General features: G+C 34.0%; 1 long non-coding RNA gene across 1 annotated transcript; it reads right to left on the reverse strand.

Moving 5' to 3' along the window:
• Positions 1-7,991: 7,991 nt before the first annotated feature.
• On the reverse strand, positions 7,992-13,995 carry LOC132042588 (uncharacterized). Its single transcript, XR_009411513.1, has 2 exons — positions 13,291-13,995; positions 7,992-11,725 (listed from the first exon to the last, which is right to left on the reverse strand). It is a non-coding gene; the product is annotated as an uncharacterized LOC132042588 (long non-coding RNA).
• Positions 13,996-14,569: the final 574 nt, after the last annotated feature.

The raw sequence follows: 14,569 nt of genomic DNA on the forward strand, positions 1-14,569 counted from the left end.
ATCCTTATGGAATCGAATGACAGCTTTGTTGAGATTTCTTCAATGGAGGAAACGAAGAATTCTGTTCGACTGTTGTTGGGAGCCAAAATAATAATATTTATTTTATCTTACAAATGTTACTAATGGATACATATTCTGAAGCATGAACAAGGAATTGTCAAAAAAGTTGAATGCACAATATAAACTTTTGAGAAATCTGTTAATTAACAAGCCTAGAGTTAAGGGCTTCCTTGACATTTCACTTGATCCTATTTTCGTTAAGTAAATTGATTCAGTTACTAACCTACAAAGTTCTTCACTCCACGAAATCTTGTACATAGGAGCTGTTCGAATGGAATTGGAACCGTGTATCATCCTAAGCGACCTAAGTGGCATAAAACAAACATAGTTTATATATTTGGCATTGCATGGTCCTTTTGCACGTTTTACTATCTTTCCAAGATTTCCCTCTTTCAATTCATCTCCCTAAATCTCTCAAATCATAATAAAAATCTCTCAAAGCATATTCCCAAATTCGCTCTATCATTATATCTGTATCCATAGGTTGTATATGCTAAAAAATTCAAGCTTTTTAAAAGTGAATTAGGAAATGCAGACGCTAATTTTTCAAGTGATTTTGATTGATTTTTTTAGGAAACTTTGATGGGAGGGGAACAAAAACAATTTTAGACAAATTTGTCAAAATTTCTTCTACCCATGACGGTAATGACTCTAAAATCTGGAGATCGATTGAAACTTGGAGAATAAAATCAAAAACTCCATTAAAGGAGCATCGAAGCTTAAATTTAAAAATCATGTTTTAGCAATTGATTTGTAGTGGGTGCTTCCCCAAACAATTGGGAATATCTTTGGCAGTTCATACATCAAATTTAGGATGACTTGGGGAATTTCCAAGGAAGTCTGAACGAATCAATTTCAAGTAAAATCCACCAAAAGCTCTCATAATTTGAGTGTACACTCACTTGTATATCAGTATATACTCACTTGTATAACGATGTATATTTCCATGTAGATACAATGGTGATACAACCCCGTTGTGTTTATGGTATGTATATCATGTCTATCAATGTGTATCATGCATATATTCACACACACACATAGATGTACATTAACAATCTTCTTACATCCAGATGAATATTCATCATTTTATTTAAACTGGTGCCATGTATCTCATTCTCCTTCACTGATATACATGGGATACACATTAAAATCCAATTTGTTCTTCTTAAACTCAAAAGCATACAAGAAAATCCATATCATTTTGAATCAACAGTGGTGGATAATCATCTTCAACAGTGTCCACGATGCTGAATAAAAACAAGTAAATTTGCCATCATTTTCTCTGAAAAATTTCTCACTGAAAATAGTTTGAAAATCTTGAATTTGCATTAAATCCTTATGGAATCGAATGACAGTTTTGTTGAGATTTCTTCAATGGAGGAAATGAAGAATTCTGTTCGACTGTTGCTGGGAGCTAGAATAATAGATATTTATTTTATCAAAGGAATGTTACTAATGGATACATATTATGGAGCATGAATAAGGAAGACACTATTGACCTTCCTAAAAAATAGACTATTATAGTTGTGTTATAAAATAATAAAGCAAGCAAGAACAATATTGTAAACAAAGAGAGAAGAGGAAATTCTTTTATTTCTCTTGTTAGGGGTTATATACAATGAAGAGAACATCTCTATTTATAGGAAAAAATTAACTTGGTGCCAAAAGCACAAACCATAAAGTTTCTTCTAAAGATAGACATCCATAATTAAATAATATTTATAACACTCCCCCTTGGATGTCTATTTGATAGATAATGTGTCTCGTTAAAACCTTACTAGAAAAAACCCAGTGGGAAAAATTCTAGTGAAGAAAAAAGAGTACATATTTCTAATAATACGCATTTTGGCTGCCTTATTAAAAACCTTACCAGGAAAACCCAATCGGGACAAAACCTTGGCTAAGGAAAAAAGAGTACAGCGCGTTCCAAAACATCAGATAATCAAAACTTGAATCTTCGCATTCCAATCTTATGAACCATCTTCTCGAAAGTTGCAGTTGGTAGAGACTTGGTGAATAAATCAGTCATATTATCACTCGAACAATTTGTTGCACCTTGAATATCACCATTCTTCTGTAGGCTCGTGTGTAAAGTACAACTTTGGTGAAATGAGCTTTGTCCTTTTATAAATCCACTTTTTAGTTGGACGATGTATGTTCTTTGCGCATCTTCGAGTCTTTGGATAGCGGCATCAAGATATAATATTGTTGAAATCACTCCAAGCGCATTCCCGACTTGCTTTATAAACGAAGATGTTATCTTTATATGATTAACCGTGTGCATGTAAACAATATCGTATGGCATCGTAATCCCTCATATTCATAGCAAAATATATGAATGCATCAATTGCATAAAGATATGACACTTGAGACCAAATAATTACGCAAGTTTCACATTTCAACTTCTTTCGACGTATAATCTATTTCTTTAAAAACTCTTCCAAGAGTTTCAATAATTCTCAACTCATCAACTTGCACTAACAATATGACAGATTTTGATTTCCACAAAGATGTAAGGATAAATAAAGTCATTTGTGCCCTTAGTCAATGAATATTCATTAAGGTGATAAAATCGTGTTCACCTTATTTCTTAACTTATTTCATATAAGAATTATGAATAAATTTCTACAACTTATATATGCTTCAGGCATTTAAAATTCTTCAGGAATTTTCATATAATTTTGTCAAGTAATTCACATAGGTTGTGACAACATTTATTTCTATTTAAATATGTGACATCTTCTGGTGTATGAACAACATGTCCAATAAGCTTTACACTTATCAAGATACGTCATTTCACTTGATAATAATTTCTACGTTAGCATGCTTTAATAGACGTAGAATTTAAATCCCCACAATCTTTTACAATATTGCGCTATATTGTAACAAAGATATCGTCGACGATATATTATCTTGTATCGGTTTGCAATAGGACATAACTTATTGAGATCTATTACTTCCATTATTTTCGTACTAACTCTCATGAGGTTTTCGTGAAGTGTTATGTCGTAAAGCTTCTTCAAGAGTACATTGCTTCCTTATAATGATCATTGATCATTTTGCTCCTCTTTCTTTTCAATGATTATTGCATTTGGAATCGATTATTCTAACACGCTTCGTACGTTTATAGACTTCGTCCTTTTGGGACATGAATTTAATAGGAGTATTTTACCTTAAAATTAGAAATTAATTTTGAGTCGGCAAATCTTAGCATTTGAGTTGAATAATCTTTTGAATGAGGATTGTACTAATGATAATTCATAACATATTCCTCAAATTTTATTCTCTCCCCTTACGTTAGAAAAACATATATCCCATCTTCTTTAGGGGAATTCATCTTTGTGCATCATGGTAGCTTAATTAATCATATACCACACATAAAAAACTGTTAGATGGAAATATCTAGTTCCTAACCTTGAACCAATTGTGAGGGGAGAATTTATCATAATTTATTGGTCTCAAGCATACAAGTGATGTTGTATATATAATATATCATACCTCGGACCGACGCAAGCTTTGTTCTCATAAGCAATGGTTTAGCTATTTATCTGAGACATTCAACGCCAAACCAACTTGGATATAAACTAGCATTCACAAGATGAATTATCTTGATTACATAATCTAAAAATGTGCCCTTAACTCAATCATTTTTTAGCAAGTAATTTTGTATATGTCAAACTACGGTTGACAATAAATGCACATGCGATCGTCTTATTGATGCATCTATTTAAGATATCACATAATTGAAACGGACCCATATTCACCTTTTTATATTTTTTAATTTAGGAATTCAATTCCAACATTAACCAAAGATATTCAACTTATCATGAGGAACAAACAACAAATATAGATTCCTTGAAGAATCTTCTAGTTCTTCAATATATGTCAAATACTCAATCATATTTGAATCGGGATGGCCGAACCGCTCATGCCGACTAATAAAATTATTTATACTAGTAAACTTCAAGTTTACCATGCCATGTGTTATTTGTTTTAGTAAACTTCTGGTTTACTATGACATAAATTATTATTTTTTGTACCAATAAACTTCTGGTTTACCGAAACATGTGATTTCATCATGGTTATATTTGTGTAGTACAATTTGGAGAATAAAGAAGGTAACCATTCACATACATATTTCTTACCCAATATGGTTTTGAAGATATTTAATCCTCCAATCATTTATAACTTCAATATGATAGCTATTTACTTTAGTAAACTTTCGGGTTTACTACAACTTGTGTTTTAATCATAACAACTTTGTATATTACAATCTAGAATGAATTACATAATATTATATAAGCTCTTCAGGAGCCTTTAATTTATTCTCCATAATCACATATTGTTTGGACACTACTGGTGTCATGATTCTTGTATAGAAACAATTAGGCTCTTCTGGACCTTGATCATTAATTTTGTACTACCAAATATTGCTTAGATACTTCTGGTATCATGAAAGCAAATTTAGACAATACTGGTGTCATGAAATAAAACAGTAATTACATGGACATTTAAAGACAATATACAATTTATAAATGATGAAAAGTAAACATTAGTTTCTAAACTTCCGTATTTTAGACATCTCCTTCATGCTAATTAACATATGAATATTTTGTATCAAAGAGGCAACTATATAGCTATTACGAAAATATATAAATTGTTATTTCCTTCGGGGAAATTAATAACTAATTATACCATATCAATCTGGTTATAGTAGAAAACATTCTACAAGATCTGTATTCATTTGCCTTAGAATGATACTTAATAAAATTAATCAAGATGTTTCTATGGATCGATGCCGTTTAATTATCAAAAGATAAAGAGGTCAACTGCTTAATTAACTAATCCTTCTTGATTGGTTTAATTAATCATGAATCTGCAACATGGGCTCACAAGTCTCGTCAACAATTATTCTTTCTGCATAGAGCATCTAACGTAATACAAAAACCACCTCTCTTGACAAATTACATAGTCTCAGTTAGGAACTTCAAATTTTCTAAGCCTGCCTACAACATAATAATAAGGGGAAAAAAGTTGCTATCTTTTTCTTGATTACGTAAGGCATCTCTTTTGGCCTGTGAGCAGGATTGGAAGCGAAGTGTGTAATTTGGTTGCCACAATGAAACAAATAAGATGATTTCAAGATTACATAATGGTCTAAGAACCATCTTTAACGCATTTATTCTGTACATGTATGTACGTACTTTTATACCACATGAATAATATGTATATCATTTATAGTTCAATCTCTCCAAGAGGCAAGTTGCAGCATTTCTTTCATTTACTTCGGGCAAACATGATTATTTAGATGCACTTTATACACAACTTTAATAGCTCATTATTTTACTCAAGCACATGAAGACATTGCTTCAGAATAATGTCTTACCACTTTAGAAGTAAGTTTCAAAATTCTACTATTTCGAGAGTAAAGCTTGAAGTTCTAAGACTTCGGAAGTAAATTTCAAAGTCTGACTACTTCAAGAGTAGATTTCAGATTTACTACTTCAGGAGTAAATTTTAAAGTTTACTACTTCAAGAGTAACGTTTAATGTTTACTACTTTGAAAATTTCAAAGTAGTACTACTCCGAACCCTACCCCAAAACCACCGTAGACAGCCTCATAGAAAGCACTTCAAGAAAATCCATTGGTGGACAAATATTTAACTAGTGTAAACAGATTATCAGAAAGCATATAACCAACATCACACCTTTGTTCATATCATCGGATAGATTAAAATATAAAGTAACTAGGTCTCATAAAAATGAAAGAGATTCCAGACATAATATTATAGTAGTATAACAAATTTAACGAGCCATAAATATATTGTTAAGCAAAATGGAGACATGCAGTAACTAGGCCTGAAAAATGACAAACATAAGAGTACTACTTTTTCAGGCCTAAAGCACCGAATGCCTTCTATATCCTTAAATTCTTCAAAATTGGTCTAGAATACTTCAAGAGTAAATTTTCAAATTTTACTGCTTTAGTCGTGATATCTTCACAACTAAGTGCACGTTCGTATTTATAAGTATTATTAAATATTGTCATATTCACTTCAGGGAACTGATCTGTATTTGTAATATTTATCAAAAGTTCTCATTCTTCAGGAATGGAACATAATCATTTGAACGTGCGTTAATCACATCAAATTATGATCGCTTACAAATTCTTCTAAAATGTTGCTACTTCAAGAAAGAAAGCGAGGCATACATATAGTGTAATTCTCTAACATATCTTCAGTTGTAGCCACAACAACCCTATGAAAATATTTTCACTTCTGGTGGTTATAGACAAAAATAAATTTACTAATAACGAAATTTAAGAAATATTATCACTTCTGGTGATCATATATTTATTGCAAACTCTTATTCTTTGCCATTAAGAGATATGAATTAATATCATAATCCCTCTTAAAATATTGTTCTTCAGGAACAACTTGGAGGCATAATTAATGGGCAGGTGAACCATTGAGGTTCCTTATATCAAACGAACCAGAAAGTTAATATACAAAATTTCTTGATTCATCATCAGTACTTAAAGAACAATGTTTGGCAATAGAATTATAGGTATCTCACTTAATCAGATAATCATGGAATTACGTACTGCCATAGTTATGTTCATTGTGATCTACGTACTGCCATAGTTATGTTCATTGTGATCTGCTATATTTATGTGCATAGTAGTCCACATGACTCAACTTAATTAACAGAAGAAATCACTTACCTTGGTGTCACATGTGGATTTGAGATAAACAAATCTGGGCAACTTAAAAGCAACGGAGAGTTTCTGCACCTGGCGTCAAGGTCCATATTTGAAGGTTATTATCCAGTTGGTTAGAATCTCGTGCTGATAACGTGTTATAAAATAATAAAGCAAGCAAGAACAATATTGTAGACAAAGAGAGAAGAGAGGAGTTCTTTTATTTCTCTTGTTAGGGATTATATATAATGAAGAAAACATCTCTATTTATAGGAGAAAATTAACTTGGTGTCAAAGGCACAAACCCTAAAGTTTCTCCTAAAGATAGACTCCATAATTAAATAATATTTATAACAGATTTGCTATACAATGCAAAATATTTTGGGCTTTAATTACTAAACTTAATCCTTGACTAAAAACATGCCAATAATTACTTAGGATTGTATGTAGGTGTCGATATCCCTTATTGCTTTTATGAATTTTGTAGACTTTCATTTAATCATTATTGCAAAACGTTGACTATAGGTTAAATGGGAGCGTCCAAATAGGTCGCCCCATGAATTTTACATTATTGGTTGTATATATTGTAACAACTAATTTTCGAACCCAAAAAAAAATAATCGAGGCAAAGAATAGTGACAGGTAGTAATATTTGATTTCAATGATTTGTGCGGCGGTTACAATCTCAAATAAAAAGATGTAATCCTCAGATTGTTCTCCTCACGACCGTCAAATCAAGAGCTTTGTTTGTTCTTGAATTGAAGGATTACTTCTTGTTGTAATTTCACCATGAATACGGAGCCAAGCTTTGATCACAAATGTGGAGGTATGGAAACTTGCGGCTCGCCACTATAAGACGAAGACTTTTTAGTATGCGGAAGACATGTGGATTACCCTTAGAGAGGAGAGCTTCTCTATGTATTTTTCTTCATCCCTTTTGGCCTTATGAAAGCCTATTTATAGTTGCAGTGGAGAGCGCATGCATATAATTAGTTGAACTATGTCATTTGAACACTTGGAGACATTTGATTGATTGTTATATTGACTTTGCATGCTACGTCACTTATGCACGTGACACAATTTTATTGGTCCTTTACCTGACTTGGCGCTACACGTCATTTGATATGCGGCGTGGACCTTGGGCTAATGGAGCGTGCTCATCATGTGAAGTCCAACAAGATAAACTAGCCCAATTGAATTGGTCTTTCAATTAAATCCATACATGTTGGACTTGAGCAATAAATTCGATTATATTACTGAGGGGAGCATGGGACCAGTCAGTAGGAACCAAGCCAAATTGCTAGGACAACGAGCTCAGCAAGCGCAGTCTGAATCAATTGTTGTCTTCGGTTTATCTTAAAAAGGAATGAGATGTTTCGCAAACACAACAGAAGAAGGGGATGAAGTCGCCGAAATGGTTGAGACGTTTCTTGCCCGATTTAGTTTATCTATGTCCAAGAAATCCTCACGCAAGCTGATGATGATGTCTTAGGCACTGGATGTACTCCGCATAACATGTCTGCATCCCATGTTCGAGAGAATCCATGTTGTTCTCCATCATCTACGATAGTGATGCATGCAATGATTACCAATGCTTCGTTAGTAGAGGAACAACTTGTGAGCTTGACCAGAGCTATTAAAGGTTTGACTAAATATGTGCAAGATCAAGATGCTCTAATCGTTAATTTAACGAACAAGATGGAAGGCCTGATGGAAGAAGAATCCAGTCATGCATCTGGAAAGCGTCTTCAAGCACAAGAAAGGATTAATTCTCCCGAAAAACAAGTGTAACATGCTAAGGAAATCTAAGTTTCCTCTAGGACAATTTCAATCGATCACATAAAGGAGTTCATCATGGGGACCATCAAGAATAAGTACCAGGTTTCCCCAAAATCCTCCCTTCATATGCAAAGCTGTACACTACCAGTTGAAATTCCCTATCTGTTATCAACTCCCGAAATCCCAGCAGTTTGATGGCAAGGGAAATCTGAAGCAATATGTCGTACAATTCATTGACATGTGCAAAGAACACTGGAATATATTGTGATTACGTTTCCAAACAGTTTGTTCATTACCTTAAAGGTTATGCTTTTGACCGGTACATTCACCTTGAGTCTGGTTCCGTTGATAGTTGGGAGCAAATTGAGTAAGAATTTCTCAATCACTTCTACAAAGATAAGATGCACCATAAGCATGATGGAACTTACAAATACATGTCAATGGAAAGAAGAACCAGTTATTAACTTCATTGACCGATGGAGTCATGCAAGTCTAAACAACAAAGATAGACTTAGTGAAGCTTTAGGAATAGAGATGTGCATTCAGGAATAGAGATGTGCATTCAAGGTATGCACTAGGGTCTCCGCTATATCTTGCAAGGCGTAAAGCCTAGGACTTTTGAAGAATTGTCCACTCATGCTCATGACATGGATTTAAGCAAAGTGTTAGTAAAAAATAAAGGACCGCCTGTCCGCGAATCTCGCAAGGCTAAAGTCAAACAAGAAATAAAGAAAGTGGGAATTTTTTTGCCCAAGATCGAAAATCAAGAATCCATGAACATTAACACTTCGCCTGTGAAATTTACCACTAAGGTAAGCAAGAAGCAGAGCGTAAAGACAACTTATTTGGAGGATGTGTGTGTTACGGTTCACTTTTATGCGGGCGCATAAAAGCTACTAAGAGGTTGTGGACTCTATTTGAATTTTATGTTTTTAGAGTTGCCACATAATTTTATAACGGAAATTAGGAAAACCAAGTAAAAAGGATTTATCAAACAAGAGAAAAATCCTTTTAAACCGGAGTTCGAGGTAAGGGTTCTGGTGATTTCCTAAGGAAGGTTTTAAGCACCCTAGTATTAAGGATCCGTAGAATACGGTTGACCAACGAGCTTCAATGTGTGATTAATGTGATTATTTGCTAAAAATGTTTACTTTATTTCTAAAACTGCCATGCTAATCATAAAACTCCACTTTTTGGAAAAATTATCTTTTAAGGAAGAAAAGTTGAATTTTCTTTGAGAAAATGTTTATAATGAATTAAATTCACTTCATTTCCGGACCAAAACACACTTAAGATTTTTCTTACGTGAAGTTTCCACTAATTTGGTCCAATGTCATGATTCTATCCTTGTAAGTTATATATATATATAGGAAAAAATGGAGTATATCTCCCTTTTTTAGAAAATAGCATAAATATTATAAGTATAAATAAAGAAAAGGATTTAACTTATTTAACCATTTTAGCTCATTTAAGGTCAACCATATTCCATATTGAAGCCATCTTCCCCAACTTGGGTTTAAATGGGATTTCTTTTATTTTATTATCTTTATGCGGGCCAAGGCCCAAAACAGTTTTTGAAAACAACTTGAATCATTTTTTTTTATGCAAGGTTTTAACTAAGTTCTAAAGGGTTTCAACAATACACAAGTATTTGCAAGTATATACATGTTCATAAAAAATGAATGTAAACATATAAAATAAGCATGTTTATCCAAAATAAAGGAAAGGGAAGAATATTTAGCTTTTTCAGCCTAGGGACCAAATCCCATGCTCTTCTAGTTCTTCGTCCGAAGCTCTAAGCACCCGATCCTTTTTACTTCGTCTTTAAGCTTTGCTCTCCGTACTTGTTCTATTTGTACCTCGCACAATGAAGAGAAAAGTAGTTAGTCAAAATGGTACGCCATCCCATAGGGTGACGTTTATGAACATAATAATAATATCCCTCGGACTTGTATCAAACTTTGAGAGCTTTGATTACAGAGGCTCAGGCTCATGTTTCCGAATGTGGCGAAGGAATCCGAAACATGTCTTGGTTGCAGACTAGTGGCCATTCTAGTTGCCTCGCAAAACGCATGTTCGTTCCTACCTCGTGATACTACTATGAGGTCATCATCGCCTAAACCGGGGGATAACCTTTCCGGACAAGGCATGGCCTCAAATTAAATTTTTTTCATCGGCCTTTTTAGCATCTATTCAAATCACTGGGATTTTCACCAAGCGTAGCAATCTGTTCATATTTTTCAGAAAAAATAACAAGCAGTGGTAAAACAGCCACAGACAGTAGTGGCAAAATTGCAGCCAAAAGTAGCAACACAGGCAACTGTAGGTAGCACACCATATATTAAGCAACAACAATGGTCCCATATATAGCTTCTATGTTTTTCCCTCAAATTACATCCATCACTTGGTTCACAAGTGCAGCAAGATTTGACCATAGCAGCTGCATAACATTAGAGTGTAGCATCTGCCCATTTTAAAGCAACAACTTAGTCACACACATGGCTGCAGCTCAATAACAAAATGTGAGAGTCAGCTCAAGTATAATATCTGTACGTTTCTTTTAAAATCAAAGTAGCAGCTGATGATCAACATACAACAGCAAGCAACAACAAACAGTAGCAATAAACAGCCACAGATGGCAGCTGCTAGATAGCAGCGAGATGAAACAACAAAAAGCAGTTGTAGGTAGCCATAAGCAGCAGCTGTTTGGCAAAGAAAATCTAGCAGATGCACATCAATGTAGCACCAGCATCTCAGTCATATGATGAAGCAACAAACAACCACAAAGGCAGCCACAGTAAAGCAACAAGACAACAACATAGGATTGTATATCAAAATAAGACAATAGAAAAGGTCTCAAAATGCAGCAACAAACCATCCTCCAAATGGAGCATCCCTATAGTAGCCAACCACAAAGTGCAGCACTTGTTTCTTATAGAATACAAAACAAAAGCCTCTTTAAGATGTAGCAGGTCCAATCTCAAGATGCAGCAAGCATGGGACCAAAATAGAGCAATGACAAACCACACAAAACAATAGTTTCAAAATCCCAGGTGCAGCCAACTAGTTGCAGCAATTCAGAGCAACATGACAGCAGGCAGCAGTGGCAATACTCCTCCATTTCAAAGTACAGCAGAAACTCAATTTCAGTAGCAGCTCATGGACATTTGGGATTTGGAGAAGTCCCTCAAGTTATGAAAAGAAAACAAGGGGTGAAGGATGAGTATCCAAAAGTAAAGACATAGGCTGGATACTTACAAGAGATTATAAAGTGTTTCAACTGTTGAAGCATTACCACAACTTAGTCATGTTTAGCATATCAAACAAGAATTAAAGTTCAGATTTTAAGAATGAATGAACATATGAACAGCTTCATGAAAGTATACAGAAATCATATTATAAAACATAGGGAAGTTTGCCAAATCCTTTCATTAACTTAGAAATGCGAACTGGTGATCCAACACCCTATGAGCAAACATCTAACTAAGCATAAACTTGAAAAATAGACAGCCAAGGGGGATACCGCCATCCATGTTCCCAATGCGACAACAAGATCTGAAGGTTTCTAGAACCTTAGGCATGGTAGGGTATCGGAGGAGGCTAAACCGAACCCAACATCATTTTTATAAGTTAGAATTAACAGGATGAATGCTTTGAAAGAGTAACCAATCATGTTTCCTTCATGACTTATCAATAACCAAGAGTCATAAATTAGAGGAACCTAAACCACATCCCTTAAGACTGAGGAGCTGGCAGTCCATAAAATCACATATTTCAGATTTGGCAAACAAAATGTCATTTGATGCAACAAAGCAGGGGAGGAGGGAGTTTAAATTATTCCATATTAAGGTCATTAAAAACCAGTTCCTACAAGAAATTTAGACATGAAGAAAACACATATGGATTAAACTTTAAACCAGTTTGAAAAGCAGAAAGGCAGAATCATAATCTCTATTAGTGAAAGAAAGAATAACTGAAGATTCTCAACAAGGGAACTTATTGCACATTTAAGTTGACTAAACTAAATTCCTCTTCTTGTTAAAGGCTCAAAACATATAGAAGAATCACAACAGCACATTGCATACAAGAAGCTAGTTAGACATTTCATGGTCAGATCCTAATTCCCAAAGGGCCTTTTTTCTAATATATCACTCTTAGCTACACTCCAAACAAAATATGAGCTTCTTCAAAAATGACATTCTTTTCAGAGGTTAGCTAAATTGAAACAAGCTAAGGATCCAAACAAACACCATAACCCAATAGTAATTGATCTAAACAGATTCCACTCTATTTACAGCTAGCCAAACAATAAGCAAAGATCAATTATAGAATTATACTTAACAAATTTGAACTAGGTGACTGCATATCAAGGTTGCCATACACTTAAGCACATTTAAAGGAACATCTTAATGACTATTGAAACCTAAAACATCATCTAATCTCGTTAATGTAATTTAAACCAGCCCAAAAACTGAAGCTATTAGGTGGCATTCAATAGTAGATATAATCCTCCATGAATTTACACAAGTGTCTCATGCTTGCAGTTAAATAGGTACATCATACTTATTAAAATCAACATTCGAAAGGGTAAAAAATAACTCCATGCCTCCTACTAACTAATTCTTAACACAAACAAGAAACTCTAATCACATAGTACTACTAACTTTAAACTAAGCAGAAAAATGAAACTACAGATTGAATACAACAGAACTAAAACATGAAAACAGGACTAAGATGTGAAAGAGAATTACCTTTTTTCCGAGCAGCGACAGGGGCGACGAGAATTGAGCCGATCACCCTTTCAACCAAACTAGCTTCCGATGAACGGAAATGTGACCAAAAATTAACTGTGAGTAAGAACTTCCTCGAAACTCAAGGCTTAGCCGAGTTTCAGTGTGTTCAAACTCTTGAGGGTGTAAAAACCCATTGTAAGTGTAAAACCCACTGTGGTTTTCGAAAAAACCTTTTGTGGCTATGAAAAGCCAACTGTTGGTGTAAAAACCAATTTGTTGTGTCCAAAACCTCCTTCCAAGAATGAAGAAATGGTTCCCTTTTTATAGAAGGCCAGTTCTAGGTTTTTGAGAAGTTCAAATTCGATGTGGGACGGATTTAAAACCTGAAATTCATTTCTATTTGCTTTGAAATCCGAATCTTCGTACGAAAATGAAGAAAAATCGAAATACAAATTGAAGAAAGGAAATGGGTCAGCATATTACCATTCTGTGAGAAGATGACAAGAAACATTTCAACGTTTCTGCCCGAATTGTATAGGCAACAATTTAAAAATGTAAAACGCTTCTGCAACTTAGCCAAAAATGGCAAATACAACTGGGTTCGCGTGGTTTTGGAGTGTGGGATTATGCTTTCTATGAATTTTTTGGGAGAAAAAGTTTGGGGATCGTTTGGTTCTTTTAAAATGAAAAGAGAAGAAAGGGGTTTGAGGGGTATTAAGGGGATTCGGGTTAAGAATTGAGTTTATAAAATAGTCTTTCTCATGTTAATTTTAACCAAAACTAGTCTAATAATCAATTTGAAATCAAGTTGAGACGAATTTATTATTCAATCAATTAATCAAGTTTCTTGGCTTAACAAAGTAAAATAACTATTTGCAAAAGTGATTAATCATGGTAATTAAGTCGTAAATGAGTTTAAGTCGACAATTAATGATACGTACACATTAAACACTTGTTTTTTTGTCATAAATTGATTTTCAACTCAATAAAAAATAGACATAATTAATACGCAATATATATTAGGGTATTTTGCCAATGAAATGGCGAAATATCACCAGAAGTTGTTTTAGAAAATATTTTTGATTTTTAAAAAGTCTTTTCTTCGATTCATCGATTCGAAACATTTCGACCAAATTTTTGGAGGCGAAAATTGGGTGTGTCAACAAAGTGAGCCGGCGGATTTTGAAGGGGATGCAAGAGAAGGATTACCCATTCCTTGATTCGGACGTTTCCACAATATTTGATGAACTACTTAGGCTAAAACTTTTTGAGTTACCTGAGATAAAATGGCCAAATG

This window comes from Lycium ferocissimum, unplaced genomic scaffold, assembly GCF_029784015.1.
Source record: "Lycium ferocissimum isolate CSIRO_LF1 unplaced genomic scaffold, AGI_CSIRO_Lferr_CH_V1 ctg16389, whole genome shotgun sequence".
Taxonomy (NCBI): domain Eukaryota; kingdom Viridiplantae; phylum Streptophyta; class Magnoliopsida; order Solanales; family Solanaceae; genus Lycium; species Lycium ferocissimum.